The sequence below is a fragment of the Protopterus annectens genome, chromosome 10.part0 (genome assembly GCF_019279795.1).
Source record: "Protopterus annectens isolate FY-2018-M chromosome 10.part0, PAN1.0, whole genome shotgun sequence".
NCBI lineage: Eukaryota > Metazoa > Chordata > Ceratodontiformes > Protopteridae > Protopterus > Protopterus annectens.
This window is the reverse complement of record NC_056744.1, coordinates 162,784,232-162,804,290: the sequence shown is the minus strand read 5'-3', so window position 1 is coordinate 162,804,290 and position 20,059 is coordinate 162,784,232.

The window sequence follows — 20,059 nt, the reverse complement described above, 5'->3', positions numbered from 1 at the left end:
CCCCGGCTGTGTGCTTCACGAACTCAATGAGGAATTAAACCCACAGTTAGGACAGCTGTTTAATCTTAGCCTCACCTCAGGATACGTACCAAAGGAGTGGCGCACGGCGACTGTGGTCTCACTTCATAAGGGCGGTGCCTCCACAGACCCTGGAAATTACCGCCCCATTAGCTTGACAAGCCTTATCTGCAAAGCCATGGAGAGGATCATAATGGAACTCATAAATAAAGACATAGGGAACTTGCAGACTTTGGATCCAACCCAGTTTGGCTTTGTCAAAGGCAGATCCTGCCTCTTAAACTTGGTTGACTTTTTTGAGACTGTCACCAAGGCCATTGATGAGGGAAAGGCAGTCCATACAGCCTACCTCGACCTGGCAAAGGCCTTCGACACAATACCCCATGCAGGTATCATCGAAAAACTCATCAGCTTGAATGTAAACCCATACATCACAAGATGGGTTGCAAACTGGCTAAGTGACAGAACCCACAGGGTCAGAGTTGCTGGAGCCATGTCAGACTCAAAGCCTGTCACAAGTGGTGTCCCACAGGGCTCAGTCCTGGGTCCACTCTTGTTCAGCATCTACTTTTCTGAAGTACAAGCAAACACAGGAGGGTTATGGCTGACAAAGTTTGCAGATGACTGCAAACTGGGCGCCATAGTCGAAAACACATCTGACAGAGATATCCTCCAGAAGGGCCTCACAGAAACAGATAACTGGTGCCAGAGCCATGGCCTGAAGTTAAACGCCAAAAAATGCATAGTCATACCCTTCGGGAAAAACAAGGTTACCCCTAGCTACCATATAGGTGGCAATCCACTGAGCACAGAAAAAGTCATCAGGGATCTGGGGACCCAGGTTGACAGTAGCCTTTCGTTTGACACTCATGTTGCTAAAGTAGATAGGAAAACCTTCTATATCGCCCACCTGATCATGAAGGGATTCACATCTAGATCAAGGGAGGTCATCGTCCCCTGTACTCATCACTCATTAGACCTATGATTGAGTACAATGTCCCGTTCGGAATGTATCTGACCAGACACCTGCTGCAGCTTGAAAGGCCCCAAAAGTTCCTCACCAAAAGGATAAAGGGTCTCAAAATATGTCTTATGCTGCCCGACTGAAAGAACTCCAGCTCTATTCAGTCTCATACCGCTTGCTCAGAGGTGACCTGTGCCTGACATATAAGGCCATGTCAAACCCAGATTTGATGAATATGCTTCACCTCAAAAAATCTAGATCCCTCAGAACCACAAGGGCGGGAGACTTAAACCTTGACACGATTATAAATAGAACGTGCTGGAGGGACAGATTCATCACCCAGAGACTCCCTATGCTGTGGAACAAAATCCCGGTACATGTGAGGCAGAGCACCTCTCTGGCCTTGTTCAAGAGGAATCTTGACCAATGGATGGGAGATTGCAGATATACCCCAGGGATTACTTCAGTGTCACTGCTTGACAGAGGCACAGCAAAATGATAGGCATAGTTTTTATTCAAACTAAAGGGGTGGCGAAAGCCACATAACTATGGGCTAGGCTTATAAATGCCCTTGGGCAGATAGCCTAGTATGAACCTATGAACCTATGAACCTATGAACCTATGAACCTATGTATGAGATGCAACCACATAGCCAAACTGGGGACTAAGCACTCTGAACCCAGTACTGGCATAACCTGTCAGGTGGCATGAAATACTACAGTGACTACAATACCAGTCTGATGTAAACCTACACTGACAGCAATCCAAACACGTGAACACACTGGGCCATTCGTGGAGCCTCAGAATAGCATCCTGCCTGAGCAGCAGACACCTCTGCAGCTGGCACACAGGCATACATTAAGCTGGAACACAGCACGTGCAATACATAGCACAAAAATCCTGTGTGCCAAACAGTCACAGCCTGTACGGCTAGACAACACACCTGCTACAGTTGTGTTAGGTACCTTTATTGTCCGGTACAGTGAGGTCCCCTCACCAGGCTGGACAAAGTGAAGGTCACAGTGATATGCCTGTGGGGCACTATGGTCCACCACATAACACAAGCATACAGGTCAGTCAGAGGCATGGACACATATGACTCAGTCATTGTCCATGCCACTATGGCTGACCTGTGATTTACCTCCCTGGACTACATGATAGGGAACATGGAAGGGCTCTCTGAGCATGTGGCACAGGCTGGTATGACTCTGACCTTGGTTGGCATCATACCCTCACCAGGAATGCTGACGTATTACTGAATGCTGATGAATTACTGTAGTTACAACACCCTAGCTGAAAGGTTCCTAGCATGTAGTCACTGCATTGCTATGGAACAACTTGTTACCACTCCCACAACAGGTGAAAACATGCAGCACCTGTTCACCAACAACATGTAGACTATATGCCCCAGACCAGATGTGTATCCCTCGCTGCTAGGATGATACCATATACATCTCACACTGTATATACACATACCACATGCAGCTGCAAATACCATGTATTAACATGTGGCAGGCGTCAGACATGGGAACTATTGAAGGTCACAGGTACATATGTGTATTTGGCACACACATACATCATCTGTGTCCATTGCCATTACTGGTTTAGTCGATGTCATGCATTATTGTGAACAACAACCCACACACATGGGCATTCTGTGTGACAAAAACACACGTATCATGTGTGGAATTCAAAGCCATAACTAACAGTACTATGACAGTAGTGAGAGACGCAGTAGCAGAATGTGCTATTTGCATTACTGGGAGATTTGCCCTCTTCCACTGTACTTGTAGGGTGCTGACATCATCTCTGTGTAGAGACTGGAATATGCAGCAACTGGTGTGTTGTACTGGTTGGCAAAAGGGGCAGTTCTCTCAAACATGTTACTGCACACGCCCTACTTCCACCCCCCCACACTTGCAAGATTCAAACTCCTACCTAACTATGTTATGACACTCGAGACGGACACATTAGCAGAGCGCGCTATTCGCATTATTGGGAGGTTTCTCTTCTCCTGCTGTACTTATAGGGTGCTGACATCATCAGTGTTTAGAAAGGGGAATGTGCATCCTGTCGTGTGTTCTCCTAGTTGCCAAAAGGGACATTTCCCTCACACAAAATTGCACACACACTAATCCCCCTCACTCAAACTTGTCATTTGCAGGATTCAAACCCCTACCTAACTATGTTATGACACTCGAGATGGATGCATTAGCAGAGCGCACTATTCGCATTACTGGGAGGTTTTGCTTCTCCTGCTTTACTTATAGGGTGCTGACATCATCAGTGTTTAGAAAGAGGAATGTGCATCCTGTAGTGTGTTCTCCTAGTTGCCAAAAGGGACATTTCTTTAATATAGAATTGCACACACACTAACCCCCCTCCACACACACTGAGCATTTGCAGGATTCAGACCCCTACCTAACTATGTTATGACACTCGAGATGGACGCATTAACAGGGCGTGCTATTCGCATTACTGGGAGGTTTCTCTTCTCCTGCTATACTTATAGGGTGCTGACATCATCAGTGTTTAGAAAGGGGAATGTGCATCCTGTAGTGTTTTTTCCCAGTTGCCAAAAGGGATATTCCCCACACACAGACACCAACCCCGCTCACCCACACACACTGAGCATTTGCAGGATTCAAACCCCTACCTAGCTATATTATGACACTTGAGTGAGACGCATTAGCAGAGTGCACTATCCAAATTACTGGGCATCTATTCTGCACCTGCAGTATTTATAGGGTGCTGACATCATTATTTCTACAGAGGTATGTACATCTAGTACTACCTGTCAGGTGGGGGATAGCATATATATGCATTTGCAGCCACCTACTTCAGGGTCAGATATGCACATCGCACTGGCAGGTTATGTTATATACCATGCTTCATGACCACAGGACCTGTAACACACAACACAACCAGTTCAGACCACCCCTCCCACATCCAGGACACACACTTTGCTTCCCTCGGAACAGTGCCAAGATATGCAGGTGTTCACATACACCATTCCAGTTGTTAACGTCAGGTACAGGTATATTGTGTGTGGGAACTACTCAGGCCTCTACAACATTACCCTACAGCCACTACAATTTGTGAGTCCATGTGCTATGGCAGAACCACTCACCACAGCCACAAGGGGGAATACATATTGCACCTGACCATCTGCAACATGGGTACTCACTGTTCCACACCAGAGGTAGACCACCATTGTTGATATCTGACCATACCCACCTTTCCCTGGACATCCATATCCCATCCCCACCCCCAGGCAAGGTTGTCACTGCAAACAAAGTGAATTTATCAAAAGCAGACTTTACACTTGTGAAGACTGGGGTGGAAGACTTCAAAGGACCCATGATGGTGGAGTATACAGGCCACTCTGCATAATCCTCGACAATTGCATTCTATGAGCATGTGGAAGGTTTGCATTGATCATGCTATCCCAAATATACCCATGACTGCTCCACAACAGGACACCTGTCAGGTGTACACCAGCCATATATGAGCTGTCCAACAGACAGAGTGAGCTAATACGTTGCAGAGCAGTAGCCCACAGAGGGAGGACATCCCTGAACAGTACTGGCACGACACTTCAATCCCTCATAATCATCACAACAAAGTGTTGACAGTGAAATTGTCCAGACAATGCAGATAAGGCTCCCCTCAGTCTGTTATTGATGCCCACTTACTGTTAGAGGTTCTCACCAACCCTCTTCCAGCACACACCAACAACATGGATGTGGCTTAGCAAATTCAACCCCTGGGATCTCCACTGTGTCCCTGCTTGACAGAGGCACAGCACACTAGCCTCACACGGTGCCTTATGTGACCTACTTTACAGTGGCACAGTAGCCTACTGTACTGGGGAGGCAGACGCCAAGCACACTCTGGCTAAGCTGTCATTCCCTAGGGCAAACAGCCTAGTGTTGACCTCTACACCCATCTGTTTAATTGTCAGATGCACAATATTTGTTGCTGATAGACTGTTTGCAGGTCTTTATTGCCATAGCATTCCCTGTTTCTATGAACGACTTGTGTAGCTGTGGAAGATGTTTGAATATGAGAGGGATCCACTATATCACGTATGTCTCTGTAGTCATTTAACTGTGTGCACTGGGCAGATTGCTGTAATGTGGTTGGTTCCTGGAATTACACGTACAAATACCGGATATGTGTGGCCAACTGCTAAACTGAGATTTGGCCAAAGTGTGTGAGCATGCCCAGTTCAGGCTTTCCATAGCATGTTGTCTGACATGTCTCATTTATCAAAGTGTGCGTGCATGCCCAATGTGAGCTTTCCATATGTTGAACTCTGCAGCCCACCACATTTGTGGATGAGTGTGAACTTCAACAATATCTCACGTTTATGGCTGTGTGTTGTGTGTCATGTTGTGTAGTTACTGTCCAACTGATTTGTGTCTGAACACAACAGGGATTATACTGTGCCTGCAGGGTTTGCATGGGATACTTTGCATACAGTTGTCAACATCCTTTCATACTGACCTAACACTGTAGTACCGTATAGTGTACTGGTTCAGTACTTTCACTGTGGTGGACAGTATCCTGGGCTTTAGTCCTATCACTGCTTTACATTTTCATAGTGAGCACAACAGCCTGGTTAGGGGCCAGTTGTGCACATCTGACCATGTTGCATTATGTTCAGATATGAACTACTTAAACCAGGCTTGTCCAACATTGGTAGTGTATTCCACAACATAGGTGTACATTGGCAAACACTAGCGATGTGCCCTAGGCCATTTCTAATGCTAGTCGGAGAGTGTGTTTGTCCTTCGACACACATTGTAAGTGGAGTTTGCCATGACATATGTCATGGTTAGTATACTGCGCCTCTGTCTACCGTGACGTAACAGTGATACCCAGGGTAAACCTACCATCTCCCATCCACTCATCAAGATTCCTCTTGAGGAGAGTCGATGAGTGACTCTCTGGCTAACCTGTACTGGGAGTTTACTCAAGAGTGGGGGTGGCTTCTGTGTTATGGATCATTCAGTACAGCTTGTCCTATGTATGTCAGTTCTGGGGTTCAGGTCTCTCATGTGCATAGCTCACTGCCATTCAGATTGTACAAGGTGCAGCATGTTCATTGATTCCAGCTTGGACATGGCTTATAAAGCAAAGGCACCAACATCAGGCACAGCTTGCCTCTGGGTGGGCAGTATGGCAGTGTGTGGAGCTGCAGTTTGTTTAATCAGGCAACACATGGCATCTGTTCAAGCTCTTTGATACTCCTGGTGAGGTACTTTTGGGGACTTTACAGTTGATGGAGGTGTCTGCTGAGGTACATCCCACAGGAGCTATTGTAGTCAATTGTAACGCTGATGAAGGATGACTGCAGAGCCACAATGACCTCCCCTTATGTAGATCTGACAACCTTCATGATTAAGTGGGTATATGGTATGTTTCTGTAACCACTACAGTCACATGCTTGTCCAATGCAGGATATCTATCAACTTGTGTCCCCAGGTCTCTCATTACATGTTAAGTACTTAATGGGTTAACACCTATGTGGTAATTGGTGGGCACTTACTGTATATCCACAGGGGTTGACTATACACTTTTCTGCAATTAGCTTGCTGACATGGCTATGGCACCAGTTGTCTGTTTCTATGTGGCCCTTTTGTGGGATGCTTGTGTCAGCTGGAGGGTCAGATATGGTGGCCAGTTTGTAGTCCTCTGCAAACATGTTCAGACACAGTCCTTCCATGTTGGCCTGTACCTATGGGACATATATAGCAAACGAGGGAGGTCTCAGGACCAAGCCTTGTGGGATGCCAGTTATATCTGGTTTGTAGTCTGACATGGCTGCAGCATGTCTGACCATGTCTGTTCTGTCCTTGGTCTGGTTTGCAACCCCTCTACTGACATAGGGGTTTATATTTAAGCTGGTGAGCTTATCTATAATGAACATGTGGGGTATTGTATGGAAGACTTTGCAAGGTCCAGCTACGCTGTGTGGACCACATTGCCCTCATCAATGACCTTAATGACTGTTTCAAATAAGTCAAACATGTTTAAGGGGCAGGATCTGCACTTAAGAAAGCCACAATGGGTAGGGTCCGGTGTCAGTAGGTCCTCAATATCTTTATGTCTGCGGTACATACTGATCCTTTCCAGAGCTGTGCAGACCAAGCTTGTCAGGATTCTGGGGTGGTAGTTTGCAGTATCCATTCAGGCAACACCTTTGTTGAGAAAGACCACTGTTTTTGTACACTGCTCTTTGGGTACATATCCTGTTGTAAGGCTGACATTGAGCAGTAGTGTGATTTGGCATTCCATTCTTTTTGGAGTCCATGTTGGACTCAGCCCAGGACACCATCTCATACCATTGCTGCTGTGTGTTTTGCTTTGTAGATGCTGGCTGTTACCTCAGCATCTGCAATGTCAGGGGGCCAGCAGTCTGCTGGGATAGATATTTTGCATTCTGGGGGGGGGGGGGTTTGCACTGCACCTGTCAGGTTGGATGTTGGCAATATGTGTGTGTGTTTGGTATGTTGTTTGTAATATTTGAGTGATTCAGAGCATATCTGTGAATTCCCAACAAGGTTCCTACCATCAGTTATGAAAACCTTGTGATTATCCTTAGTGTCCTGTACAATCTGTATCTTCATAGGTTCATAGGTTCATACTAGGCTATCCACCCTAGGGCATTTATAAGCCTAGCCAGAGTGTGTGTGGCTTTCACCACCCCTTGCTATGTGAATATTATGGCCATTTATGATTTACTTTACTGTGCCTCTGTCTGGACGTGACACAGTGAAGACCCCCAGTGTACATCTACGATCATCCATCCACTTGGCAAGATTCCTGTTGAAGACTGTCAGTGAGGGGCTCTGCCTAACATGGAGTGGGATTCTGTTCCAGGGTGTAGGGAGCCTCTGGGTTATGTATCTGTCCCTCCAGCACATCCTATTTCATTATGTGTTGAGGTTGACATCTCTCACTCTCACAGCTCCGATGTCTTTGGGTTTTCTGGGGTGGAGCATGTCCATTACTCCTGTGTTGGACATGGCCTTTTACAACAGGCATACAACGCCTCTGTGTAGGCAGTAGGTGACTGCATTCAGCTGGGGTGTCTACAGCCAGGCAGCATATGACATATATTTGAGACCCTTTATCCTCTTGGTGAGGTACCTTTGAGGTCTTTCTAATGGCTGCAGGTGTCGGATAAGGTACATCCCAAATGAGGCATTGTACTAGATTATGTGTCTGATAAGAGAACTGTATAGGGGCACAATGACCTCTGTTGACGTAGATGTGAATCCTTTCATGATACGGTGTCCAATATAGACAGTCTTCCTAGCCACGTTGGCAATGTGAGTGTCACATAACAGGTTACTGTCCACTTGTGTCCCTAGGTCCCTGATTACTCCTTCCATACATAATGGTTTACCACCTATGTGGTAATTTGTGAGTACCTTGTTTGGTATTTGGTGAGACATTCATACTGTCCAGTGTCTTCAGGATGGCTGGGTGGGGTTCCTGTGAGTGAGAGTGTGGTCTGTAGCATGCTACAGACTGTACAGCAGTTTTGCCTACGGTTAGTTGCACATGGGTGGTCTCTGCTGCTTCATGCATTGTCAGTTACCTGGACGTATGGGTGTCTGTGCTGAATATGGATACTCCCCCTCCTTTTATGTTTTGGTCCAGGTTTTGGGGCCATAACGCATGATATGAGGTATAACCTGGTAGTGCTAGTGTGCTGTCAGGAGGCTTGCTGCAGGTTTCTGTCACTGCACAGACATCAATGTTTTCCATACTGGGGAGGGCCTCAGGAGCATGCATATTGAGGTTTACATGTCTGGCATTGGTCAGCATTACCCTTATGTTTCTTTCCACTTATGTTTTCTAGGGTGGTGGGTTAGTCTTTTCAGCCTTGCCTACAAAAGGCTCTATGGAGGTGGCAAAAGCCTTATCCAATATCCAGACGCCCAGGGGTAACAGGTGCGAGCCTTCCCTGGAACAGCAGCGTGGCTTGTCAAGCATGACATCCCAAGCAGACAGACATTGGATCCCCATGGAATGACACCAGTAATTGTGCCACTTGTTAAAGCTGATCATTCTGTGTTTGTACTGTGGCATCATTCTTGGTGAGGGTAGGATGCTGCAAACGGTCAGTGTCATACCGGCCTGGACTACATAATCGGAGAGCTCATCTATGTCTCTTTTCATGTAGTCCGGGGAGGTACATCTCAGGTCATTCACGCCAGCATGGACAATGACTGCATCATATTTCTACTTGCTTTGGGGTGACCTGCGTATTTCTGTTATGTGGCATATTGTAGCAGCCTACAGGCAGCTTACTGTACCCTTTCCCTTGTTCAGTCTGGTGAGCGGGACAGCAGTCTGTCTGACTATGGAGTCACCTATTACATCTGTATCAGGCATGTTGTTTCTCTTTCTGGCCTGTGACTGTTTGGCACACCAGCTTTGTGTACTATGTGTTGCATGTGCTATGTTTGGAGGTTGTGTTGCTTGGGTGTCTGCTTTGGAGGCCTCTGTTGGTGTGGTGTGTTTGTAATTAGGGCTTCCGGGAATGTTTTTCTGTGTTTATGTCTTTGGTTTGCAGTTGTGATAGGTCTATGTGGGACTGGGTTTGTGGTGTGTGTGGTTACTTTCTCCTCCTGACTAGTTTTGACAGTACTGAGTTAAGGAAGCTCAGCCTCCGGTTTGGATAATTGGTTGCATCTCTCACATATATTTGTATTTCTTGGGGGGAGTTCAGGGCTGTCTGTGTACTTGGGGCAGGTGTAACATTGCCTCAAGATTCACAGATTCAACTTGTTGTAGCTGGCCTTAGTGGATTGTATGTGTGGACATATTTTATTGCCATACTACTGATCAGTGATTACTTCCCTTTTTATGTTTGCTCTATCATGTAGTAGCTTCCTCATTCTCTTGCATGGTTTGGTAATGGCTGGAGTCCACCATGCCAGATGCCTGCATGTATGGCATTGTGTCTTGGTTTTATTTGGGATTGCATAATCCAAGCATTCCTGGCAGTGTTCATGGAATGCCTGTATAACAGGTTCTGAGGTGTGGCCCATATTTTGCACCTGCACAGGGCCTTTAATGGATTCCACATCAGTTTGGAGGAGTGCAACTTTTGCTTTACACATGTTTTTCACTGTGGTTTTCTGGCCAGGGGCTGTGGTCAGGATGTGTATATCCAGTGTGATTACTCTATGGTCTGGTCTTACCAGTGAGGGATACACTTCTCATCTTGCCATTCAGTACCCATGTTGCTGATTATCACATCCATTATGCTTACCCCTCTTGTGGGAGTGGTACGTTGTTCCTGGGCATTTTGGTTTATGGATTCTAGGAACTTTTGTCCTACAGTGTTGGAGCTAGTATAATGCTCCCAGTCTATGTCTGGGTATTTTCAGTCACACAATATAATGTGGTTTGGAGGGCTTGATATATTCTTGTATTCCAACACAGGCCAGGTGCAGTTCCTGGTGTTAGGATGGTAGTCTGTAGCAGGCTATAAACTGGGAGGCAGTTTTAGCCACTGTTACTTGACCATGGCTAGTCCATGCTGCTTCTTGTTGTGGTACCAACATGGGGGTTTGGTTATCCTTGACAATTATTGCTAGTCACCCTCCTTTTGTAGCTTGTTCCATGTTTTGAGGCTGTACAGCACAGTATGAGGTGTAACCTGGTAGTGTTAGGGTGCTGTTGTGAGCCTTGACCCAGTTTTCTGTTACAGGACAGATATCAACATTCTCCATACTGGGGGAGTTTAGACTGCATGCATCTTGCTGTTTAGACTTCTGGCATTGGGTAGCATTACATCTAGGTTCTTATCCCTTGTGATACCTATGGAGGTGGGTTTGTGTTTTGAGCCTTACCTATTCAGGGCACACTGTGGGTAACAACAGCCTTTGCCAGTATCCATAAGGCCTGGACTGATAGGTGCACACCACCCCTAGCAGGCGGAGCATCATGTCATGCTCAGCATGTCATCCCAGGCTGGCACACATTGGATCCCCTTTGACTAACTGCAATACTTCAGCCATTTATTGCAATTGATCATCTCATCATCATATTGTGGCATCATGCTTGGTGAGGGTAGGATGTTAGTCATGGTCATCAAGTGTGCATATACTACATGTTGTTACATTGCTTAACACATGGCATTCATGCCTCAGGTGGTGCTGCAGGGCTGCCTCTGTCGGATGCACATACTACACTCCCTGTACATGTTTGTGAGCAGGTTATGTCATTTTAGGCATCCCTGTTATTATATGAGTGGGTCAGAGAGGGGTATCATTCCCAGGGTTCCTACTGAGCCAGTGTATGTGCTATGCGTTGCCTCTTTGCCAAGGCCAGGGCATACTGGGCACGCCTCCTTCTGCCTACTGGGGCAGGCTGAGGTTGTTCCTCCTCCGAGTCACGCTCTGCCTGTGATGGCCTTGGCAATGGTGGGGGGCTGTTTGGCCCGGCCCTATGCTGGTCCTGCTGCAGCTGTTTTCGCAAGATCATATTATGTAGTATAGCACATACCATGACAATTTGGGTACATGTAGTTGGTGAGTACTGCAAGGCTCCACCAGATGTGTCCAGACACCAGAACCATGACTTGAGCAGCCCAAACACACGCTCTATTACATTATGTGTTTGTGCGTGTGCCTCATTATGGCGTTCCTGTTCAGGTGTGTGTGCATTTCTGATGGGTGTCATCAGCCACGGCTCCAGTGCATAACCTGCATCCCCCACTAGGTGTCCATATGGGATGTCTCCATTGGCAAATGTCTGGTACAGCTGCGTCAAATGCCAGATATGGGAATCATGGTAGCTCCCAGGGCAGCCAGCACACACATTCATTATTATGCCCTGGGCATCACACACGACCTGGAAGTTGATGGAGGGGAAGCCGTTGCGGTTAATGTAGGCCCTACTCCGCTCACTGGCTGGTGCTTTCATGCGTATGTGTGTGCAGTCTATTGCACCCACTACCTCAGGGTATTCCGCTATTTGCTGGAAGAGATGCATATTGCTGGCCAATACCTCACAGGCATTGGGGAAATATACATGATCAGCGACATGTGCTGACATGGCATCCAGGAACTGGTGCAGTACCCTGGAGGCTGATGCCTGTGATATCCCCATCATATCACCAGTTGGTCTCTGGAAGGTACCTATTGCTAGTATTCTTAGGCCAACACATACCTTGGTTTCCACTGGGATGGGTTCCCCTCTGTTAGTTCTGTGTGTGAGGCGTAGCCTGCACAGCTCGACAATTTGCTGCATGAGGTCTCTGTCCACTCTATAGCGCTCTTCTATCTCCAGCTCATGTAACCCGTGGTAGGTGACCCTGGGCCTGTACACTCTTCTCCGTCTCCTCACTGTGGGTTGTCTGGCACCATTTGCATTGTCACCACCCTCAGCAAGTAGCCTATGTCTCCTTATGACAGCTATGGCAGCCCCTAGCATTTCTGCTCTGAGTTCAGCTTTTTCAGTTTTCACTTACTTTAGCTTACTCCTGTCTTGCAGTGTCTCTTGAGAGAAACATCCTGCACTGCTGTTTGCAGAGTTTTAAGTGCTTGGCTGAGCTACTATTCTGCCTGTGTAATTGCCTGCTTCTAATTGTTTTCACCTGCTAGCTCCAGCAGTATTCCCTGCTAGCTTCCTACTAATTCTGTTGCTTCCTTTTTCCTTTCTGTTTCCTCAGGGGGGAGCAACGCGCATACCAGCAGAAACACGCTCACAGTGGCTTACACGCATGCACACAGGCTTACACGGTTCAGAATCTGCTTATTCGAGTAAAAACACGCGCACACCAGCGCAAACAGTCTTACAAGTCTGCCAACAGGCTCCCACATGCTCAGTCTGCCTTACACGCGCACACACTAGCGCAAACAGTCTTACAAGTCTGCCAACAGGCTCCCACATGCTCAGTCTGCCTTACACGCACACACACTGTCCTACTCGCGCTTCATGGGTGCACACGTGCGCATGCACGCCCAGCAAGAAACTTTGGTGTAAGCAACAGTGTACACCTTCCATTTCTTGACTTTCCCATGCTTATCTTGTGGCACTCCTCCTTCCATGATATGTGTCTGACATCTGTCATGTAACACTGACCTCCAATGAACTTCATTTCTTTCTACCATTCCCCCCTGTGATGTCACCTATCTCCTACTCTATTCCTCCCCCTTATGTATCTCTTACACTACTCAGAATGTGCTCATTTGCTATGTGACAGTGGAATTCAGTATCCTAACACTCATTTACATCAGATTGCCTACTAATGCTTAGTTACATGTCTTAGACTCAGCTTCCCCCCTTAGCAACCACTAAACAGTGGCCATGTTGTTTTTGGTCTGCTGGTCCCTGCATTGTAAATCCATGTATTGCATAAAACCCACATTTGTGGGTTTATAACCTTCATTTTTATGTTTTGTACAGCGCAGCCCGTTTGCGCGTATTTATTTATTATATTTGCATCGGGGTACCTTGCCAATGGCCACATATTTGGCCATTGGCATGCTGCCTGACACATATGCACCCTTTATTTGGAGCTGACATGGCTCCATTGTGTTTTTTGCAGAAACGTACTCAGTTGTCAACAGTACATTTCTGCAGCTAAAACGGCTCTTACACGGGCTGCTTTGGGCTTCCTGGATCGCTAATCTACCTCATTTGCATGCCTTTCGGCTGCAAGTGAGGTAATTAGCATATCCACGCCCACTCCGTGTAAGAGACATTTTAGCTGGTCTCTTACATGGGATTTAGGGCTGTTCCTGGATCGCGAAGGCTGCATGGAGTCTTACACTACTCTTAGACTCCGTGCAAGCCTTCGTGAATCCTGCCCATTATCTAAACGCTTTCCTTTCCCTGACCCCCACTTGTAAGAAGAACACAACAGTAGCAGACAAAGCCACAAAAAGCTGTAACAGCAACACACAAACCTGACCTAACAACTTTAGAGCCCATTAATGATTAAAGAAAATTACCAACATTTCATAACCTTACAACAAACGCGAATGCGATAGAACCGGAAATGGCAATTCAAAAAGTTAATATAGCTTTACAAGCACATTCAAGAGGGCTAATATATGAGCCACAACTCTGTTTAATGGAATAAAACATCCCAATACAGATGCAGTCTGCAGACACTAAGAAATGAAGTTCCAAACTGTGTGTGTCCTGCCCTCCATACATTCAGTATTGCTAACCCTTTGGATTTCCATGACATCTCACTTCTTGCCTGCTGCTCACCTCCACCTTACAATGAAAACCAAATCATTTACCTCCGTTTCCCCAGGCAACAGATAGATTATAAATTAAAAGTCACGAACAGGGCTTACTTTTTTTCACAAAGTGCTAACTACTGGTCTGGTGTGAAAGTGAAAGTTGAATTTATCACTTAGCCAACAGGTGTTGGAAAGGGAGGATTGACAAGAGCTTTAGCTTTATTTTTTACCTTTTTTTATTGTAATTTAATTTGCTATCCCGACTGTCCCAGATGTTCACAGGTATGGTAGTGTGCATAGCATATGCCTGTCGACATTCATGGGTACATTCTTTCAATTCTAACACTTTGGTGGGATTAATTCAAAGGCAGTTATAAATTAAAAAAAAAATTACCTCAGGGTCTCTGAACACTGCTGCTGTTTTGAGACTCTTACATTCAGGACAATCCAAATTGCTGGACCTTCACAATTAAACAAAATTTCGCTCTTTCAGCTTAGCCGCTAGGATTAATTCAATAAATGGCAAAATGTAAAATTTAACATTAAGTTTTTTTTTTCCTTTCATACACAAAGTCTTTGCACTCTGGGCAGTCACCAAATGTGCCTTTTGTCAACTACAATTGAAAATGCAGTTGAAGCAGCTATCCAGGACAGTAGAATTTGATCACTTGACGACAACTTCCTATCACAACTATTATGCATCCTTGACGTAACCATTATGAAAAAAAGAATGTGGATAAATTGGAACAGGAAAATGTACCACTTTGGCTATACATTTTTCCGATTTCAATTAAAAACAAACACACAAAAAAAACACTGCATTTTTTAAGTGAGTCGACTTGTACAACGGCTCTAAAAAGGGGGAGACGCACGCCCCCATGCCCAGGCTTAAATCCGCCACTGGATTTGTACAATCTTATCAACCAACATAAGCATTTTAAGGGTAACTCCCATAACATAACATCTGAGGAGAAAGAAGCCCTCAAACTGATACAACAGATAGATGTTAGAGTGATGCAACCTGACAAGGGTGGGGGGTTGGTGATAACGGACAAGCACGAATACCAACAAAAACTGGGGAAAGTTCTTGACAGTGAGGTGTAGTCTGAAGTATCATGGAATTAATTAAATATTGCTTATATAAGAATACATTCTTCATTGGAAGAAATGTTTATTGAGGCCAGGATAGATGTTGACTCTTTCAACTTTTTGAACATGCCAGCTCCTAAGATCCCTATTCTGTTCGGTATTCCGAGAATTCATAAGTCTGTTACTGATCCACCTATGAGGCCAGTAGTCGATGTGAGAAACAGCATTACTTATGCATGTGCAAAGTAATTGGACCAGATTTTGAAAAAATATGTAGGGCAACAGGAACAAATTTTCAAAGACTCATGGTCCTTTCTGCCCAATATAAAAAACCTCCAGTTTAATGTCAACTTGATTTTTTTAAAGATTGACTCTAAGGACCTGTACTCATCAATCCCTCATATGGAGGGTATTGAGTGGGTAAGTCTATTGATGCACAGTTTAGGAGCACCTGAGTCTGAAAGAGGACTAGTGGAGGAATTGTTGGACATTATTTTGTCCAACAATTTTATCTCCTTTGATAATAAGTACTATATACAAAAAAGAGGTGCGGCAATGGGCTCCCCATGTGGAACCAGTTTTGCCAACCTGATGATGGCATACTGGGAAAGGGAGTTTGTAAGAAAGGTTACTCACATTGCAAGGCAGATTTATTTTATTTATTTTATTTTTATTTTACATTTGTTAACCGGGCTAGTCTAACTGGAAATATTTCCATTTTCAGCAGAGGCCCGGGGAGAAAAGCTCCACATATAGACAACGAGGTATAACAAAACAGATTACACTCAGCTAGGACTTTGACAATGAAAATAATTACCAAAAGAAAAGGACTTTAAATTCCTAGACAATTTAAATAGCAACATGTTAAGGCTTATTTGTCATTTTTATACACGATTTCTGGATGATATTTTTATGTTAATTGAAGGGAACGAAAATAATGCCAACCAGTTAGTGTCATATTTGAACAATACAACAAGATTTTTGAAGTTTACTTACACTTTCAATACAGGCAGAATAGCTTACCTGGACATTAATTTAAAGAAGGATTTGAAATACAACTCCTATGCAGCTAGAATATTCAGAAAGGACACTTATTCTAATGCATTGCTGCATTTTAGTAGCTGCAACCCTATGCCTCAAAAATGATCAGTGATGAAGGGGCAGCTTGTGAGGGCAGCTCGTATGGTCTCAAATGAGGAAGACTTTTTAATAGAGTGTGAGAAACTTAAAGAAATGTTCTCTAAGAGAGGATACCATGAACGACTGGTCAACGACCTAACTGTGGAAGTGGCAAATAAAAGACAGAGGGGGTTTTACCGACCCATTTTGGGGGGTGGAGGACATGCTCCATTCAATTTCATCAGAAAGGCATGGTAATGCAAGAGACCCAATAGGCCTGTCTGACTTTATTATTTCATACAGCTTGGATGAGTATTCTGTAATGAACATCATAAGTAAGAATTGGGACCTAATTCGGTCCGATAGTATCCTATCTGGTAAACTACAAGGCCCACCTAAAACAGTTTCTAGAAAAGAAAAAAACCTAAAGAACATATTGGAAGGAAATAAAGGAAAAAATGCTCTTTGTTAATACTAAAGGAATGTGTAAATGCCAGATGTGCCCTTATTGTCCCTACATTGATACTGGTCAGAACTTTTCTATACGTGGGCAGGAGTACAGTACTAAATGCAAATTCAACTGTAACTCCAAGGGTGTGGTTTGCCTAGCTTCATGTAAATCATGTCCTGCATTCTATACCGGTAAAACCGACAGGAAACTTAGGGGGAGTATGTACGAACACCTTTATGGTATTAGGAAGTGTAAACTAGAAAATGCATTGGCCAGACATGTAGGTTAATATCCGAACCACTTATCTGGTTTTTGAGTAATAGACAGTGTTGCAGAAGATGGGAGAGGCGAACCAATTGCCTTACTCTTGGAAAATTTAGAATTGTCCTGGCAACTAAGAACTGATGCCTGTCATGCTCCTGGTTTGAATGAAATTTATTCAATAGCTTGTATATTGAAATTAAAGAGCCTTTCAAGATAATTTATTTATGAAGTCACAAATCTAAACATGCATTCTAGAGGGTATATAGAAAGTTTTGTAGAATTCCTTTCCCTCCCCCCCTTTTCCATTGCCTTTCCTTAGTCCTGTTTATTATTCATTATTTATTATTCATCATTTCTGAATGCACATTATCAGGCAATTTAGGACTAGCGCTGTTTGTACTTCAGACAGGTTTGTTAGATAAGATTTGTTAGATACTTAAATTTGTTTAAATACTGCATGCTTCAAGCAAATAGTTGTAACAGTTTTGGTAGAGGTGATTTATGTATCAATGTCTTGATTTATTTATGTATTTAGGCATGTTTTCAGTAACAGACTTAGTAGAAGTGAAACATTTTAAGTAAGTATTCTTAACTATGCATTTTAAACCAGTATTTATTCTAAATACAAATTCACAATAATTTTTAACTATGTTTTTCAACTATGTATTTTAACAAGTATTTATTTTAAATATAAATATAAATTCATAACATTTCACCAAAACTTATAAAATTGATTTTATAAGTTTGATAACCATGTTGCCAAAGTGGTTAGAAAATCCTTCTATGTGACCCATCTGATCACGAAAGGGTTCGCATCAAGATCTAAGGATGTAATGGTGCCCCTCTACTCTTCCCTCATCAGACCCATTATTGAGTACAATGCACCAATTGGAATGTACCTGGCTAGACATCTCTAGCAGCTGGAGAGACCACAAAGGTACCTAAACAAGAGGATTACTGGCCTCAAACAGTTGCCTTATGCAGCATGATTGAAAAAGCTAAGACTGTTCTCTGTTGCATACCGCTTTCTCAGAGGCGATCTCTGTCTAACGTACAGAGCCATGTCCAACCCAGAATTGTTGAACATGCTCCATCTTAGCAAAACCAAATCTACTCGAGCTACACACTCTAGGGATATAAACCTCAACACAACAATGAATAGAACATGCTGGAGAGATAGATTCCCTTCGCAGAGACTTCCCTTACTATGGAACAGGGTCCCGATCTACATAAGACAGAACCCCTCACTATCACTCTTCAAGAGGAACCTTGATGAGTGGATGGGTAACAGAAAGTTCACACCAGGGATCACACCAACAGCACTACTAGATAGGAGCCAATGGTACTAGCTGCTAGTACAAGGGTCTAGGGAACTATTAAAGGGGCAGTAAATACCGCACAACGTGGCTGGGCTAATATATGCCTTCAGGCAGATAGCCCAGTACCAACCTATGAACCTATGAACCCATGATTTAATTACTGTATGGTGCAAGTACATGTATTTCAGCAAGACTCTATATATTTTTAATGTAAGCAACACACACAGCACATTATTTAGGAGCTTCATTTATTGAAATCTAAGTAACAGTGAAGCACTAACTTAATTAATGTATCATTTATCAATTACTAATCAAGCAGCATAGTTTACTTGTGTAATTAATTGAGTGGAAGTTAACAGTGGAACAGGTTTTATACCACAGTGTGATGTAACTGTATGTGGTCTGAAGAAGTCTCACTATAAGCGAGATGAAAAGCGCTTAACAGAAATAAAGTGTAGTAGGTTTTTACAACTGGATTGTGCTTTTCATTTTACATGGAACATTTTATAGCTGGAATACTTGGTTTTCCTTTGGATTACTTCTGGACTGTGCCTGGTTTGTGAAGGGGTCTGTCCATTTTGGAGATTCTCATGAGATAATTGTTACCTTGATTTGAGAGATAGAATACATGGAAGTAGTGGCTCAATGGACATGTCAGAAAGTGTCTGAGATCAGCCAAAAATACCATGTTTATGGTCAGGCTCGGCAAAAGGTTATGAAGATCTGTCATCATTGTAGTGATCCTGCATGTGCAGCTAGCTGTAATCAGAGGCATAGACCAGGCTAATGCTGGTCAGAGCATGTTGGTGAGGTCATCAGCAAGATGTTAAAACTGAGCTGGGTTATATCCAACTGACCATGTGTTTCCCATTGTAGGTAGCTCCAGCATTTTCTGCAAAAAGCAACAGTGAATGTCAGGCACAAGGGGAGGGCACCCCTACATTGGCATCTGCTTCCAGACTTTCTAAGGTGGATAAGACAGCATGCCTAAACAACTCCCCTACTGTCACTGGGTATGCCAGGCAAAGGGGCACACCCACCATCCTGTCAGCATTCATATCTGCCTTTTATCTGTATCTGTAAATTCCCTTCTGACTGCTGATCATGGACCAATTTCAAGAACAGTGTGAAAAAACAGTAGGGGGAAAGATGTGGTCCAGAATGGTTTAACAGAAATTTTTACTGCCAGTGGGGAAGGAGAGTTCTTTTTTTTAATTTCATATGTCCACATATTCACAGATATTACACTGGAACATTATTTATTTTATTTATTTAACATTTGATTACTGGGAAAGTCCGACTTAGAACAAAGCCAATTTTCAGCAGAGGCCCGGGGAGAAGCACTCCAGACGCATGTCTTTGTAATGTAGGAGGATACCAAAACACCAAGAGGAAACCCACACAAATGCAAGGAGGATATGCAGACTCCACACAAAAGACACTCCAGCCAAAAATCAAACTGGAGAACCTCTTGCTGTAAGGCAACAAGGCTACTTCTGTACCACTGCACCATTATATATTGTTGCTGGTTGACACTACTAGATTTGCAAATTTATGATGATGTGGTTTTGGAACATCATGGTCTGTGTAAAAGCATATGTCTATTAAA